Raw genomic sequence first — 17,605 nt, 5'->3', positions numbered from 1 at the left:
GGCTAAAGCGCTCGGCTGCTAACTGAAAGGTCAGCAGTTTGGACCACCAGCCCCTCTGTGGGAGAGAGATGTGGCGGCCTGCTTCTGTAAAGATCACAGCCTCGGAAAGCCTATGGGGCAGCTCTACTCTGTCCTGTAGGGTCGCTATGAGTCAGAATTGACTAGATGGCAATGGCTTGGAGTTTTGGATCTTTCAGGAGCAGATCGCCAGACTTGCCTTCCGAGGCGCCTCTGCGTGGGTTCCAACCACAAACCTTTCAGTTAGTAGTCGAGTGCTCAACCTTTTGGCATAAACCAGAAAACAAGCATTGCTGAGGATGTGGAAAATTGGAACCCTCACCCATTGCTGGTGGGATTGTAAAATGGTTCAGCCTCTGTGGAAATTCGTTTGATGGTTCCTCAAAACAGTTAACCATAGAATTCCCAAATGACCCAACACCTCCATTACTAGGTATATACCCCCAAAGAATTGAAAGCAGAAAGGCAAACAGATCCTTGTACACCAATGCTCATTGCAGCATTATCCACAAGAGCCAAAAGGTGTAAACAACCCAAGTGTCCATCAACAGAGGAGTGGATAAACAGAATGTGGTATATCCATACAGTGGAATATTATTCAGCCATAAAGAGAAAGGAGATCCTGATATATGTTAAGACATGGATGAACCTAGAAAAATTATGCTGAATGAAATAAGCCAGACGAAAAAGGACAAATATTATATGATCCCACCTACTTGGAATCTCTAGAACAGCAAATGCATAGAGGCCAAAGTTTACTAATGGTTACCAGGGGCAGGTGGGAGGGAAAAGGCAGGAATGACTGCTTAAGGGGCGCTGGATTTCTGTTAAGGGTGATGAAAAACTTCGGGAACGGATAGTGGTGATGGTTCCACAACATGGTGAACCTAAGCACTGTCATTAAATTGTGCACATAAAGCGGTTGAAATGGCACGTGTTTTGTTTCCTATTTTATCACACACACTCAAAATGATCCAGACTTCCCGTCCACCCAGGAACAGTAGAATCCTCCCTGCAGGCCCTGCCGCGTACTCTCCCTGGGGCCTGACCTGCGCTCTCTCCTCTCAAGCCCTTTTGCCTCAGCACCTCTCCACTGCGCGGCTGGATTTCAGTCCACTACTTTACATCACGCCTTCATGTTTTAGCCGTGCCTTATTTTTTAGCAAAGGCTAAAACATGTGTCTTAGGACATTTGGCTCTTTGAAAATATCGAACAACCAACACATACCAAGCCAGCCTTGAAGGCCTGCACTGGATTCCTTTGGACACCGGACCAAGAAGCCGAGTATAAACCGCAGGACCCAGGGGAAGCTCATGCAGAATTCACAATCGCTTGATTTCTTCCTCCTCACTCTTGGAGATTCTTTTTCAAGGGAAGTTTTATTTCAATACTGGAAACTCATCTTCGTTTGCCTTCTTTATTTTTCTGCTCAACAGATCATGGAGTGCGAAAGTTAACGGAGGTGGTTTGCGCAGGTTTTTCACCTTCGCCTCAGGGCAACCGCCAATGGGCAAAGAGTTTCTGTAGCTCACAGGCTTTAATGTTATTCTCCATAGGGTTCCCTTTAGAAATCAAGTTAAAAAAAAAAAAATTGGTGGGCAAGAATGTGCCCTTTTCTCCTGCAGTTGCTGCTCTAGGTGCTGAGGTTACCGCTCTGCCTTCACACCCGAAGTTCAAGTGCTCCCCCACCCTGGGGAGGGCGCAGATTCCTTGCTCACTGGAAACCAGGACTCGGTCCTCGACTTTGTTTTTTGGCTCAGAGTGGAGACGGGGACACAACTGGACTACCTTAAGCTCTTCAGGGACCTGCGACCCTGTTCCAGAGGAGGCTGACTTCCCAGAAGCTTTAGTTCAGGAAATTTCATAACGTGCATTTCCCCTTCCCTTCTGGATCAATCTCCCGCCTTCCCGCCCACCCAGAGGAGAGGGTTCACCGCCTTTCTGTCGGGTCTCGACCCTTTGGGATCCGTCCTGAATTGGACAAAGAGGGCGGTTGTCCATCTCTTACACAGAGGGGAGAGAAGAGAAGGCTACTGGAGAACCACAAACTCACCGCCTACGCCCTCACAAACTGCACACCTGGGCGCGCGCACTTCAAGACAGGAAAAACAGCGCCTTCGGAAGCTTCTCTGCAGGAGGAACCCGAAGGGGGTTGGTTTCTTAACCTGGAGAGAGGAGAGGAGCGGAGGGGTCCCAGGCATGTCCGCAACTCTTCAAGACAGGCCAGAAACAGGCTGATTTTGAGAGACAGAGCCAAAGCAAAGGGGCAAATGCAGCAGAACCCCACGCCCGGAAATTAAGGGTCTCGAACCCTAAGGTCTGAGCGAGCCGAGGGCTACGCCTTAAATTGACCTCCCGCCTTTATCAGGAAAGTCGTCGGTGCAAATTCAGAGCTCAGGAAAGGGAGGGACTGCGTAGACCCACGTCCACATTTGACGGACAAAAGCCAAAAGATCCGTTGCAGTCGAGTCTATTACGACTCACAGCTAGCACAGTGGAACAGCCCCATAGGGTTTCCACGGAGCGGCTGGTGAATTCGAGCTACCGACTCTTCGTTATACCACCAAAGAGAACACGTAAATCCCTGAGTAATTAGATGTGGGGTCTGAGGAAAAGACCATCGCCAAGGAGAACTCGCAGTTTTTTGCCTGAGCACGGGGAAGGATGGAGTGGCCATCAACAAAGAAGGGGAAGTGGCAGGGGCAGAGGACTTTAGGGGGAAAATCCGGAGTTCAATTCGGGGTCCCGGGGCCCTGGTTCCAAGAGTTATTCATCCAGGCTGCCTCTGTTTCGGCATCCGTCTGAGCCCTTTTTGATATTGGAGTTCTTGGGGGCTCGTGCTCGGCCTCCTTCCCACCCTGGGCGCTTCCTCCCTGCAGGCTTGTCCCTTGCGCTGGACCCGGCCACCGTCTCTCCACACGCTGCCGCGCGCAAAGGCGCATCTCTAGGTCAGGTCTAAGGTGCGGCAGGGCAGAGCCGCCTCGCTCCGAAACTTGGGAAGACCTGACAGTGCTCGGCGTGTGGCAGGCTGTCTCGCGTTTTGGATAAAGCGAGGCGGAAAGGGCCTTGGGGGAGGATCGCTGAAGGAGAGGGCAGCATCCAGGACGGTAGGCGTCCAGGCTTCCCCGAGTTGGGTGCAAAGAGATGTACGGTCTGGAGGCCAGAGATAAGAGGTCTCTGGGAGTTCCCTGGTGGTCTAGTGGCTAGGATTCGGCGCTTTCACCGCTGCGGCCCGGGTTCGATTCCCGGTCAGGGAAAGCTGTTTTGCGACATCTCCCCTCCGCGGGAATCTTCTTTAGCACTGTTTGATGCAGAAGAGTCCCCAGCATGGCCCAGGCTTGGAGAGGTGAGAGGCGATGAGCAGCTCTTCAGCGGCTTGGAGCCCCCAACAGCTGTATCCTACTCTGGGCCACTAGGAAACATCACCGCTCCTGTGGTCCTCATCTTTCAGAATGTTCATCTCAAGAGAACAAAGTAAAACCTGGTACAAGAGCTCCCAATCTTCCTTTTCAAAACAATTATAAACATAAAAAAGTTGAAAGAGTAGTGTCTTTATGTATTCTTCATGTCCATTTACCAATGAACATTTTCCACATTTGCTTTGTCCATGCCTCCGTATATATGTATTTGCTACCCCATTTCAGAGTAACTTGCTGATATCTCAAAACCCTTTGGCAATATCCCTCTAAACCAGCCTCTTAGGGACTTTTCCTCTTTGTCCTGTCAATGAGGCCCTCCTTGCCGCTTCAGCATAAACTCTCAGGTGTGACCTGGAGCCCCTCCAGAAATTGCAAAGACTCTAGTCACTGGGAAAATCTCAGGTGTTTAGAGATTACCTCTCAGAAACCAGGGGAAAAGTCCAAATCCTTTGAGTAAAAATTAATTGTACACTCCACAGACATGGTCTTTCGCCCCTACTTTTATCCCCTGGAAAGGTCCAGAAGACACTACCTTCAACAAGGCTGTGAGAAATAGATCCTACAGAACTATTTTCACATTCTCAAAGAACTCTGTGGTGGCTAATTTATGAAGGACAGTGGGAACTGCTACCATGGAACTGGGATCATTGAAATGAAGGGGGATGATAGCAAGACGGCATTGGAAGGGCCATGTCACAATATTTAAGCCTAAAAGACAAGGTGACCTTACTTCCTACATTGAATACACAGCTGAAGCAGTAATCAGAATGGTCTGTCCATCAAACCTCTTTGGCATGAACTCCTTGGTCAGTGTCTCTAGAAATGCAATAGATGGGCAACTTACTTGATTTGTATAAGCAGAAACACCCTAGGTCTGGTGAACATTATCTGACTTGAATCACAGTAATAGACAGCCTCAGACCCTCAGACCCTCAACAAATTCACAAGCACAGACTCTTCGAACAAAAAAGAGGTAGATCCCCTCAAGGAAGAACCTGTTTATACAGTCAGAAAGAAATTGTCTCAGGCCTTTAGCTAAATGGTATTCTCCCACCAAAGTTACCTGAGTAAAATGACCTCTTATTAAATATCATTTAACACTAGAATATTTGGAATTTACACCATAGTACTATAAACACCTAGGTGTGTTATTAGCTCATTTTCATAATAAAAAATATTTCAGAAGGCTTGTCATCAGGGTTGATCATCAGTGAAACCAGAATGAGGCAAATTTAGAATATGAACATCTATTTGACTTCGACTGTCATGAGATTTACCTTCCTAGGAAGCAAAAGTAGAGTAGATAAATGTATATTTAAACAGGACTTAACACTTTTTAGAGGAGTAGATGAAATTATTTATAGGCTGTTTTAGCTACCAGTTGGGAAAACTATTAAGGTAATCACTGGGCTTGTAACATGTGGTGGTTAACGTTGTGTGTCAGCTTGGCTGGGCCATGATTCTCACTGGTTTGTCAGTTACATAGTGATGTAGTCATCCTGCATGATGTGATCTGATATGATCAGCCAATCAGTTGTAAGGGAATTTTCCTGGGGAGTGTGGCTTGCATCCAATATATGTATAGAAGTTTTGGGAAAGCTTAGTCGATTGCTTTGCATCCTGTGTCCAACTGGTTATCATCTGACCTCTATTTCTTTGAACTTTAGCCAGCAGCCTGATTCCTTTCCTGCCAAACTTGGATTCCTCGGCCCCTGCAGGTACGTGAGAAGGGAGAAGTCTCCAACCTGATGTCTGACCCATGGACTTGGGACTTGTTTGCTCTACAACCATGTGAGCAATTTACTTGACATAAAGCTCTCTCTCTATGTATACATATACATAGGAATATGTACATGCGTACATACACACATGAACACACATACACATTCGTACATACGCTCCACTAGTTTTGCTTCTCTTGAGAACCTGGCCCAAGACACTTGGTACTGAGAGTGGTTCCAGAGAAACAGAATCATAAGGATGAGTTTTCTCAAATGGTTCTCAAGTTTGACTAGTCCTAAAAGTGCTGACGACTCTACCTCCAGTGTAAAAAGGGTGCTGCTAATCCATGGCAAGATGTGGCAATTTTAACATGCCAAATATCATCAGAAATAGATCAAGTATTGGTGAGAAGGGAATCTTTGGGTGATCACATGTTTGGAAATTTTCCACAATTTAGTGAGGAAATAAGGAAGCTGGTTGGTTGGTCCTACTTTCATTAGACAAAGTGGTGAGAGAGATGAGCTCAGGGCTTCAGAGTCACATACAAGCGCCTCATAAAATACCTCAAAGTTGCAACTTGTGCCCTGAAAGAAAGCCTTATTTCTTGTAGTAACAGAGCTGATATTGGTGAAAATCTAACGCAGAGTCTTATTGTAACAGTGTGTGAATAACAATGTAATTGACTTCCCAACCTCGAATGGTGTATGAAGTTAAAGCGAGGCCATTGATTGAGGAGAAATGAGACCCCGAAACTTGGAATGGGAACATATGGGCAGATAATCAGGCAGCTGGGGACACTGAGGCTCTAAATTCTGTTGAATCACTGCTGTCAGGAGAATCAGCACTCTTTCTCCCATCTGAAGAGATTACTCCATCTTTTTTTGCTAAGCCACCAAAACAAATAAAACAAACAAACAAAAAAAACATTTCCAGCTAGTAGGGAGATTCTGACTCCTAGTGACCCCATACAACAGAATAGAACTACCCCATAGGGTTTCCAAGAAGCTTCTGGTAGATTTGAACTACTGGTCTTTTGGTTAGCCACCAGCTCTTAACAACTATGGCACCAGGGTTTCAGCAAAGCCACTGCCCTCCAGTATAATGGTTATACCTTCCACCTCATCTGAGAAGATTAACACAAATGTGTCTGAAGAGTGTTTGAGATATCACCTGAGGCGGCACCTGGTGCCTTGCCTGAGGCCTCAGCTTAGGCAGATGCCTTTCAAGACATTTCTGAATATTCCCAAGACTCACCCCCACTACCCATTTTTCTTCTAGGTCTATATCTAGACTTAAGTCCCAAAAGGTGAAATGAAAAGTGTGACCGAGGAGGAGGCACGCCACACTCCAAAGGAACTGCTTGACTTTCCTAATATGTACAAACAGAAACCTGGGGAATATGTGTGAGAATGGCTATTAAGGATGCGGGATAATGGTGCAAGGAACATAAAGATGGATGAGTCGGAGTTTATTAATATGGGCCCACTAAGCACAGATTCTTCATTCAGTGTTTCTGCTCAAGAGGTTAGGAAAAGATCTAATAGATTATTTGGTTGGTTGGTGAAGTATGGATTGCTTGGTGGCCAACAGTAAATTAAGTTGAAGTACAAGACCTGCCTGGTATACTGTAGAAGAAGGTATTCAAAGGCTTAGGGAAATTGGCAAGTTAGAGTGTATTTATCAGGTTAGACCCATAAGCCCACACATGGAGTGCCAGAGGACACACCATTTGCCACAACTGTGAGAAACAAATTTGCTAAGGGGGTCGCAGTATTCTTGAAGACTGCTGTGATTGCCCATTTATGTGAGTAAGCGTGGACAGTGAGGACTGCCCTAACTGAATTAAAACACCTAACTCCAGTGGGGCTGATTGGACCCCGTGGTGTTAGGGGCCAAGTGACAGGACTCAATTGACAAAGACAAGGTGGGAGTTGATAGTGTTTACTACAATGGACAGCAGAGACAAAGCATTAATCAGAATAGTCTGACTTGTATGAAATTACGGTGTTGGCTAATGAGTCAAGTGTCCTAGGCGTGAAATAGACAAGAAATCTCCTAAATGTTTACTTGATCTCTACAAGTGGAAGAATTCAAGGTCAAGTGAACAGTAATCTATCTTGAATCACCAGAATAGAGAGCTGCAGCCTCTCAATCAATTCCCAGCCTAGAGCTAGTTTACCGAACCACAACCCCTTGAATGAAGGGGAAGCCAGGTCCCCTTGAGTAAAGACCACCTACGCTACCAAAACTTTATACTGTGAAATTTCTCCCAGCCTTCCCCAAAGTGATCTACAGGATTTTATGAGAGTGACTGTTCACTGGGGAAAGGAAATAATCAGACTTTTCTGGCATTACTGGATACTGGGTCTAGACGCACGCTAATTCCAGGAGACCCAAAACATCACTGAGGCCCACCAGTCAGAGTAGGGGCATATGAAGGTAAGATTCTTATTGCACTCTTAGCTCAGATTCGTCTCACAGTGGGTCTGGTGTGTCCGTAAACGCATCCTGTAGAGATTTCCCCAGTTCCAAAATGCATAATCAGAAGAGATTTACTCAGCAACTCCCAGAACCCCCACACTGGATATGTGACAAGAGGAATAGGGGCTCTCAGGGTACGAAAAGCCAAGACGAGGCCAATAGACCTGCCCCTATCTAGGAAAATAGTAAACCAGAAGCAATACCGCATTCTTGGAGGAATTGCAGAGAGTACTGCCAGCATCAAGGGCGTCAGGAATGCAGGGGTAGTGATTCCCACCAATCCCTGTTCTACTTGCCTATTGGGCCTGTGCAAAAAACAGATGGATCTTGTCGAATGACAGTGGATTACATAAACTCAACCAAGTGGTGAATCTAACTGTAGCTGCCGTTCCAGTTGTGGTTTCATTGCTTGAGCAAATTAATATATCTCCTGGTACCTGGTATCCAGCTATTGGTCTGACCAATGTTGTTTTCCTATTTTCAGTTTTGAAGAAACACCAGAAGCAGCTTTTCTTCAGCTGGAAAGGCCAGCTATACACCTCCACTCTCCTACCTCAGTGATATGTCAGCTCTCCAGCCCTATGTCTTATTTTAGACCTCAGGGACTTTGATTGCATTTCCATTCCTCAGGCTATCATACTGATCCATTGCATTGATGACCCTACCCTGATTGGACATAGTAAGGACGAAGTGCCAATGACTCTGGACTTATTGGTAGAAAACTTGTGTGTTAGGAGTTGGGAAACAAATCCCACAAAATTCAGGCTCCTTCCACCTCAGTGAAATTTCTAGGAGTTGAGTGGTGTGGGGCAGTGGTGTGGCTGAGGCAGGAAGAACCATCCTTATCAGTAGTCCCCCAGTATCTGTTGACATTCATTGGTCTGTGAGGGAGTCTCACATGTTGTCTACTTCTGGTGCCTGACCCCCTCTGCACATCACTTCTCTTTTATGAAACAGCACTCAGAAAGTATTAGGACTAGGACCCACCCTTCTCTGGTATTTCTTAACTGATACTGTCTTCAAAGAGCAGGAGAAAGATGTGGCATTTGGCCTCTACTCCATCCTACAGGGCCACTGTGAGTCAAAATTGAATCCACCCACAGTGGATTTATCTTCAACAAAAAACTCTATTACCCCGACCAGTGGAACAGAATTGAGAATCCAGATATAAATCCATCCACATATGAGCAGCTGATATTTGACAAAAGCCCAGTGTCAGTTAATTGGGGAAAAGATAGTCTTTTTAACAATGGTAATGGCATAACTGGATATCCATTTGCAAAAAAATGAAACAGGACCCATACCTCACACCAAGCGCAAAAACTAACTCCAAGTGGATCAAAGACCTAAACATAAAGACTAAAACGATAAAGATCATGGAAGAAAAAATAGGGACAACCCTAGGAGCCCTAATACAAGGCATAAAGAGAATATAAAACATTACCAAAAATGATGAAGAGAAACCAGATAACTGGGAGCTCCTAAAAATTAAACACCTATGCTCATCTAAAGACTTCACCAAAAGACTAAAAAGACCACCTACAGACTGGGAAAGAATTTTCAGCTATGACATCTCCGACCAGCGCCTCATCTCTAAAATCTATATGATTCTGTCAAAACTCAACCACAAAAAGACAAACAACCCAATCAAGAAGTGGGCAAAGGATATGAACACACACTTCACTGAAGAAGATATTCAGGCAGCCAACAGATACATGAGAAAATGCTCTCGATCATTAGCCATTAGAGAAATGCAAATTAAAACCACGATGAGATTCCATCTCACTCCAGCAAGGCTGGCATTAATCCAAAAAACACAAAATAATAAATGTTGGAGAGGCTGCGGAGAGATTGGAACTCTTATACACTGCTGGTGGGAATATCAAACGGTACAACCACTTTGGAAATCTATCTGGTGTTATCTTAAACAGTTAGAAATAGAACTACCATACAGCCCAGAAATCCCACTCCTTGGAATATACCCTAGAGAAACAAGAGCCTTCACACAAACAGATATATGCACACCCATGTTTATTGCAGCTCTGTTTACAATAGCAAAAAGCTGGAAGCAACCAAGGTGTCCATCAACGGATGAATGGGTAAATAAATTGTGGTATATTCACACAATGGAATGCTACGCATCGATAAAGAACAGTGACAAATCTGTAAAACATTTCATAACATGGAGGAACCTGGAAGGCATTATGCTGAGCAAAATTAGTCAGAGGCAAAAGGACAAATATTGTATAAGACCACTATTATAAGATCTTGAGAAATAGTATAAACTGAGAAGAACACATACTTTTGTGGTTACGACGGGGGGAGGGAGGGAGAGGATTTTTTACTGATTATTTAGTAGCTAAGAACTGCTTTAGGTGAAGGGAAGGATAACACTCAATACATGGAAGGTCAGCTCAATTGGACTGGACCAAAAGCAAAGAAGTTTCTGGGATAAAATGAATGCTTCAAAGGTCAGCGGAGCAAGGGTGGGGGTTTGGGGACCATGGTTTAAGGGGACTTCTAAGTCAACTGGCAAAATAATGCTATTATGAAAACATTCTGCATTCCACTTTGAAATGTGGCGTCTGGGGTCTTAAATGCTAACAAGCGGCCATCTAAGATGCATCAATTGGTCTCCACCCACCTGGAGTAAAGGAGAATGAAGAACACCAAGGTCAGACGACCACTAAGAGCCCAAGAGACAGAAAGGGCCACATGAACCAGAGACCTACATCATCCTGAGGCCAGAAGAACTAGTTGGTGCCTGGCCACAATCGATGACTGCCCTGACAGGGAGCACAACAGAGAACCCCTGAGGGAGCAGGAGATCAGTGGGATGTAGACCCCAAATTCTCATAAAAAGACCATACTTAATGGTCTGACTGAGACTAGAGGAATCCCGGCGGTCATGGTCCCCAAACCTTCTGTTGGCACAGGACAGGAGCCATCCCCAAAGACAACTCATCAGACATGAAAGGGACTGGACAGTGGGTAGGAGAGAGATGCTGATGAAGAGTGAGCTAATTATATCAGGTGGACACTTGAGACTGTGTTGGCATCTCCTGTGTGGAGGGAGGATGGGAGGATAGACAGAGTTGGAAGCTGGCAAAATTGTCAGGAAAGGAGAGACTGGAAGGGCTGACTCATTAGGGGGAGAGCAAGTGAGAGTACGGAGTAAGATGTATATGAACTTACATGTGACAGTCTGACTTGATTTGTAAACGTTCACTTGAAGCTCAATAAAAGTTAAAAAAAAAAAAAACTCTATTACCCCGAAACAGGTCACATTCACAGGTACAGTGGTTAGGAGTGTGATCTTTCCCTTCTGGAGACACAATTTAATCCCTAACACTAGAAGGAGAGAGAATTCCTCGGCTGATGCTCTTTTTTTTTTTTTTTTTTTAATATTTTTTATTGTGCTTTAAGTGAAACTTTAGAAATCAAGTCAGTCTCTCACATGAAAACTTATATACGCCTTGCTACATATTCCGAATTACTCTCCCTCCCATGAGACAGCCTGCTCCCTCCTTCCACTCTCTCTTTTCTTGACCATTTTTGATGATCTTCTTAATGTTGATTAAAAAAAATCCTGTGTTTTCACAACCTGAAGGTCCTGAAACAAATTCTAGTTGACAAGAAAGCATATCTTTCCCGGCTGTGAGTCCGCCCATCAGTTTTATCTGATTTTTCATCGAATGTATTGGTGCCAAGAGTTTTATCTTTGATATCACTAATTCTGATCTTCATTTCCTCAATTCTACTCCTCTGATTTTCTATTGAGTTGTTTAATTCCAGAATTTTATTGTTAATATTCTGACTTTCTGATTGCTGTCTCAGTACGGATTCTTGCAGCCTGTTAAATATGTCATTATGCTCTTCAGTAACCTTAATTTCCCTGAGCAGATTATCTGTGGGATCCTTGGTTTCTTCTGCATTTTGCCTGCTCTCCTCCCTGATTTCTTGAAGAGTTCTGTATATTAATCTTTTGTATTCTACCTCTGGTAATTCTAGGAATATATCTTTGTCCAGAAGATTCATTGATTCTTTGTTTTGGGAGCTTGTTGAAGCGAACATGTTCTCCTTCTTTATGTGATTTGATTTGGACTATTTTTTCTGAGTCATGTATAAGTTATTGTCTTAATTTATTTTATGTTAGCTTACTGTGTCTTATCTTCTTGCTTTGTTTTGTTTTCATATGCCCAAATAGGCTGCTCAAGTGAGCTAGCTTGATTGTTGGTGCCTTTGAAGCTCTAACGTCCTGTTACCAGATGGCTAGAGCTGTTGCAGGGTATATATAAGCCTAGGAGTCCATTCACTTTTTTTCTTGTATGGATTCAGCTGAGGTGTCCAAGTAGTTGGTGCAGGCTCTCACCTACAGTCTTAGAGGAGCAGGGGCGATTGGTGTAGGTACAGCTATCTGGTTGCAGCAGGGGGACATACTCTGAGCAAGGCAGGGGCTGACAACTGTCCCCCAAGTGTGTGTGAGGAAAAGGAGTCCCTGTGCCCTAGAGCTCACAGGTGGGTGGGTTCTGCAGCTGGACAATGGGGACCCACTCCTTTTGGCTGTAAGGATTAGCAGGCAGCACTTATTCTTGGGCCCCTGTCATGGGTGGCTAGGTGCTGTGGGTGGAGCCACCAATCGTTAGGCCCCCTGTTATGGGTAGGTGAGGACCCTGCTTAATAGGCAGGCTGGTGTCAAATGTCAATATTCAGCCTTTCTGCCCCATAGCTGAAACAGTTGAAGTCAGACCTCAGGCACATACACTGTTGCACTATGCCAAAAAGGGCCTAAGCTGCTGAAATGGGCCCACACAGGTCCATCCAGTGGGGAAAAGGCATTCAAAGTCCATACACTGCTTGTGCCTGAATAGGAGCTGCTTCTGCCCTGAGTTCCCAGGTTAGGGGATCTGGCAGATTGGTTTCCCTTCATTTGTTAATTTGTTCCTTCACCAATGCCAGGAGAATGGTTCCTGGTGCACAGCAGGACCTATTTCAGGCCCAGAGAAATCGGCCACCACTGAAGCCAGCTCAAGGGCTGGATTAGTGGGGGGAAGGATCAGATAAATGGGAGAGGCTTCTTTCAAAAGGGTGCTTTTTTTTTTTTTTAATTTTTTATTGTGTTTTAAGTAAAAGTTTACCAATTCAAGTCAGTCTCTCATACAAAAATTCATAGACTTCTTGCTATATCCTCCTAGTTGCTCTCCATCTAATGAGACAGCACACTCCTTTCCACTCTCTATTTTCGTGTCCATTCGGCCAGCTTCTGACCCCCTCTGCCCTCTCATCTCCCATCCAGACAGGAGCTGCCCACATAGGCTCATGTGTCTACTTGATCCAAGAAGCTCAGTCCTCACCAGTATCTTCTTCTATTCTATAATCTAATCCAATCCCTTACTGAAGAGTTGGCTTTAGGAATGGTTCCTGTCTTGGGCTAAAAGAAGGTCTGGAGACCATGACCCCCGGGGTCCTTCTAGTCTCAGTCAGACCATTAAGTTTGGCCTTTTTATGTGAATTTGATGTCTAAATGTCACTGCTATCCTGCCCACTCAGGGGTTCTCTGCTCTGTTCCCTGTCAGGGCAGTCATGGTTTATAACCGAGCACCGTCTAGTTCTTCTGGTGTCAGGCTGATTTAGTCTCTGGTTTATGTGGCCCTTTCTGTCTCTGGAGCTCTTAATTACCTTGTGTCTTTGGTGATCTTCATTCTCCTTTGCAATAGGTTGGTTGAGACCGATTGATGCATTTTTGATGGCCCTGTTTTAGCATTTAAGACCCCAAACGCCACTCTCCAAGGTGGGATGCAGAACGTTTTCTTAATAGATTTTATTATGCCAATTCACCTAGATGTCCTCTGAAACCGTGGTCCCCAAACCCCCTCCCCTGCTACGCTGGCCTTTGAAGCATTCAGTTTATTTAGAAACTTCTTTGCTTTTGGATTAATCCTGCTGTGCTGACCTCTCCTATATTGTGTAGCGTCTTTTCTTTCACCTAAAATAGTTCTTGTCTACTATCTAATTAGCGAATACCCCTGTCCCTCCACGCTCTCGTAAGCATCAAAGAATATCTTCTTTGTTTAAACTTTTTCTTGAGTTCCTTTTAACAGTGGTCTCATACAATATTTTTCCCTTTGCAGCTGAATACTTTCACTCAGCATAATGCCTTCCAGATTCCTCCATGTTATGAAATGTTTCACAGATTCATCGTTGTTCTTACAAATGCATAGTATTCCATTTTGTGAATATACCATAATTTATTTATCCATTCATCTGTTGATGGGCACCTTGGTTGCTTCCATCTTTTTGCTATTGTAAACAGTGCTGCGATGAACATGGGTGTGCATATATCTGTTCATATAAAGGGTCTTATTTCTCTAGGCTATATTTCAAGGAGTGGGATTGCTGGATCGTACAGTAGTTCTATTTCTAGCATTTTGGGGGAGCGCCAAAAGGATTTCCTACGTGGTTGTATCATTTTCCATTCCCACCAGCAGTGTATAAGTGTTCCAGTCTCTCCACAACCACTCCAACATTCATTATTTTGTGTTTTTTGGATTAATGCCAGCCTTGTTACAGTGAGATGAAATCTCATTGCAGATTTGATTTGCATTTCTCTAACGGGTAATGATCCTGAGCATTTCCTCATGTATCTGTTAGCTACCTGAGTGTCTTCTTTAGTGATGTGCCTGTTCATATCATTTGCCATTTCTTAATAGAGTTCTTTGTCTTTTTGTAGTTGAATTTTTGCAGTATCATGTAGATTTTAGAGATCAGATGATGATTGGGAATGTCATAGCTAAAAACTTTTTCCCAATCTTTAGGTAATCTTTTTACACCTTTGTTGAAGTCTTTATATGAGCATAGGTGTTTGATTTTTAGGAGCTTGCAGTTATCTAATTTCTCTTTTGGTGTTTGTGCATTGTTAGTAATGTTTTGTATACTGTTTATGGTGCGTATTAGGACTCCTAGTGTTGTCCCTATTCTATTCTTCCATGATCTTTATCGTTGTAGATTTTACATTTATGTCTTTGATGCATTTGTAGTTAGTTTTTCTGTGTGGTGTAAGGATGGGTCTTGTTTCAGTTTTTTTTGCAGATGGATATCCAGTTATGCCAGCACCATTTGTTAAAGAGACTGTCTTTTCCCCCATTTTACTGATTTTGGGCCGTTGTCAAATATCAGGTTCTCATATGTGCTTGAATTTCTGTTTGGAATCTCGATTCTGTTCCATTGGTCTATGTATCTGTTGTTGTACCAGTAGCAGGCTGTTTTGACTATTGTGGCGGTAAAATAGTTTCTAAAATCAGGTAGAGTAAGGCCTCTCACTTTGTTCTTTTTTTTTTTTTTCAGTAATGCTTTACTTATCCGGGGCCTCTTTCCCTTCCATGTGAAGCTGGTGATTTGCTTCTCCATCTCGTTAAAAAACTTCATTGGAATTTGGATGGGAATTGCATTGTGTGTATACATTGCTTTTGGTAGAAGAGACATTTGTACAATGTTAAGCCTTCCTATCCATGAGCATGGTATATTTTTCCACTTACGTAGATGTCTTTTCATCTTGCAGTAGCGTCTAGTACTTTTCTTGGTATAGGTCTTTTATGTCTCTGGTACGATTTATTCCTGAGCATTTAATCCTCTTGGGGGCTAATTTAAATGGTATTGATTTGGTGATTTCTTCTTGGATGTTCTTTTTGTTGGTGTAGAGGAATCCAATGGATTCTTGTATGTTTATCTTGTATCCTGACAATCTGCTGAACTCTTAGCTTCAGCAGTTTTCTTGAGGATTCTTTAAGGTTCTCTGTGTATAAGATCATGCCATCTGCAAATAGAGATACTTTTTCTTCTTCCTTACCAATCTGGATGCCGTTTATTTCTTTAGCTAACCTAATTGCTCTGGCTAGGACCTCGAGCACACTGTTGAATAAGACTGGTGATAAAGGGCATCTTTGTCTGGTTCCCAGTCTCAAGGGGAATGCTACATACTCTCTCCATTTAGGGTGATGTTCGGTGTTGGCTTTGTATAAATGTTCTTTATTATGTTGAGGAAGTTTTCTTTTATTCCTATTTTTCTGAGAGTTTGTATCATGAATGGGTGTTGGACTTTGTCAAATGCATCTGCATTAATTGATAAGACCATGTGGTTCTTGTCTTTTGTTTTATTTGTATGATGGATTACATTAATTTTTTCTCTTATGTTGAGCCATCCCTGCACACCTTGTATGAATCTCACTTGGTCATGGTGAATTATTTTTCTAATATGTTGCTCAATTCTGTTGGCTAGAATTTTGTTGAGGATTTTTGCATCTAAGCTCATGAGGGATATAGGTGTGTAATTTTTGTGTGTGTGTGTGTGTGTTTGCTTGGTTTTGGTATCAAGGATATGCTGGCTCCATAGAATGAGTTTGGCAGTATATCTTCCTTCTTTATGCTCTGAGATACCTTGAGTAGTAGTGGTGTTAAGTCTTCTCTGAAAGTTTGGTAAAACTCTGCAGTGAAGCCGTTCAGGCCAGGGCTTTTACTCCTTGGGAGTTTTGTTTAATTACCTTTTCAATCTCTTCTTTTGTTATGGGTTTATTTAGTTGTTCTAACTCTGTTTGTATTAGTATAGATAGGTAGTATGTTTCCAGTAATTCATCCATCTCTCCTAGGTTTTCAAATTTGTTAGAGTACAATTTTTTTTAATACTTTGATATGATTCTTTTAATTTCAGTTGGGTCTATTGTAATATTGCCCATCTCATGTCTTCTTCAGGTTATTTGCTTCCTCTCCTGTTTTTATTTTTTAGTTTGGCCAATGGTTTATCAGTTTTGTTAATTTTTTCAAAGAACCAGCTTTTGGTCTTGTTAACTCTTTCAATTGTTTTTCTGTTGTCTATTTCACGTAATTCTGCTGTAATTTTTATTATTTGCTTTCTTCTTGTGCCTGAGGGTTTCTTTTGTTTGTTTCTTTCTTTCTATTTGTTCAAGTTGTAGGGATAATTCTTTGATTTTGGCCCTTTCTTCTTCTTGTATGTGTGCCTTTATTGATATAAATTGGCCTCTGAGCACTGCTTTCGCTGTGTCCCACAGGTAGGAATTCATAGAATCAAATGAGAATGAAAACACTTCTGGTAGGAAGTGTTTTCATTCTCATTTGATTCTATGAATTTCTTTATTCCATCCTGAACATCTTCTATAAGCCAGTCGTCTATGAGCAGGGTGTTGTTCACTTTGCAAGTGTTTGATTTCTTTTCCTTGCTTTTTCTGTTATTGATTTCTACTTTTATGGCCTTATGGTCAGAGAAGATGCTTGGTAATATTTCGATATTTTGGATTCTGCTAAGGCTTGCTTTATGACCTAATATGTGGCGTATTCTAGATAATGTTCCATGTGCACTAGAAAGAAAAGTATACTTGGCTGCTCTTCATTGGAGTGATCTGTATATGTCGATGAGGTGAAATCGGTTGATTGTGGTATTTCGATCTTCTGTGCCTTTATTGAGCTTCTTTCTGGATGTTCTGTCCTTCACCGAGAGTGGCGTTTTGAAGATTCCTACTACAGCTCTGGAGCTGTCTATCTCACTTTTCAACGCTCTTAGAGTTTTTTTTATGTATCTTGCAGCCGTGTCATTGAGTGCATAAATATTTAATATGGTTATATTCTCCAGGTATATTGTCCTTTAATCATTATATAGTGTCCGTCCTCATTCTTTGTGGTAGGTTTAACTTTAAAGTCTATTTTGTCAGGAATTAATACTGCCACACCTGCTCTCTTTTGATTATTGTTTGGCTGATATTTTTTTTCCATCCTTTGAATTTTAGTTTGTTTGTGTCTCTAAGTCTAAGGTATTTCTCTTGTAGGCAGCATACAGACTCATGTTATTTTTTAATCCTTTCTGCAACTCACTGTCTCTTTATTGGTGCATTAATCCTTTTACATTCAGCATTATTATGGATAGGTAGGAGCTACATAAAATGCACACATCTTATGT

At 42.9% G+C, this 17,605-nt stretch overlaps 1 non-coding gene across 1 annotated transcript; it reads left to right on the top strand.

Moving 5' to 3' along the window:
* The first annotated feature begins 3,204 nt into the window (after positions 1–3,204).
* Positions 3,205–3,276, top strand: TRNAE-UUC (transfer RNA glutamic acid (anticodon UUC)). Its single transcript has one exon. It is a non-coding gene; the product is annotated as a tRNA-Glu (tRNA).
* Positions 3,277–17,605: the final 14,329 nt, after the last annotated feature.

The sequence above is a fragment of the Elephas maximus genome, chromosome 3 (assembly GCF_024166365.1).
Source record: "Elephas maximus indicus isolate mEleMax1 chromosome 3, mEleMax1 primary haplotype, whole genome shotgun sequence".
NCBI lineage: Eukaryota > Metazoa > Chordata > Mammalia > Proboscidea > Elephantidae > Elephas > Elephas maximus.
This window is presented reverse-complemented; position numbering and strand designations above follow the sequence as displayed.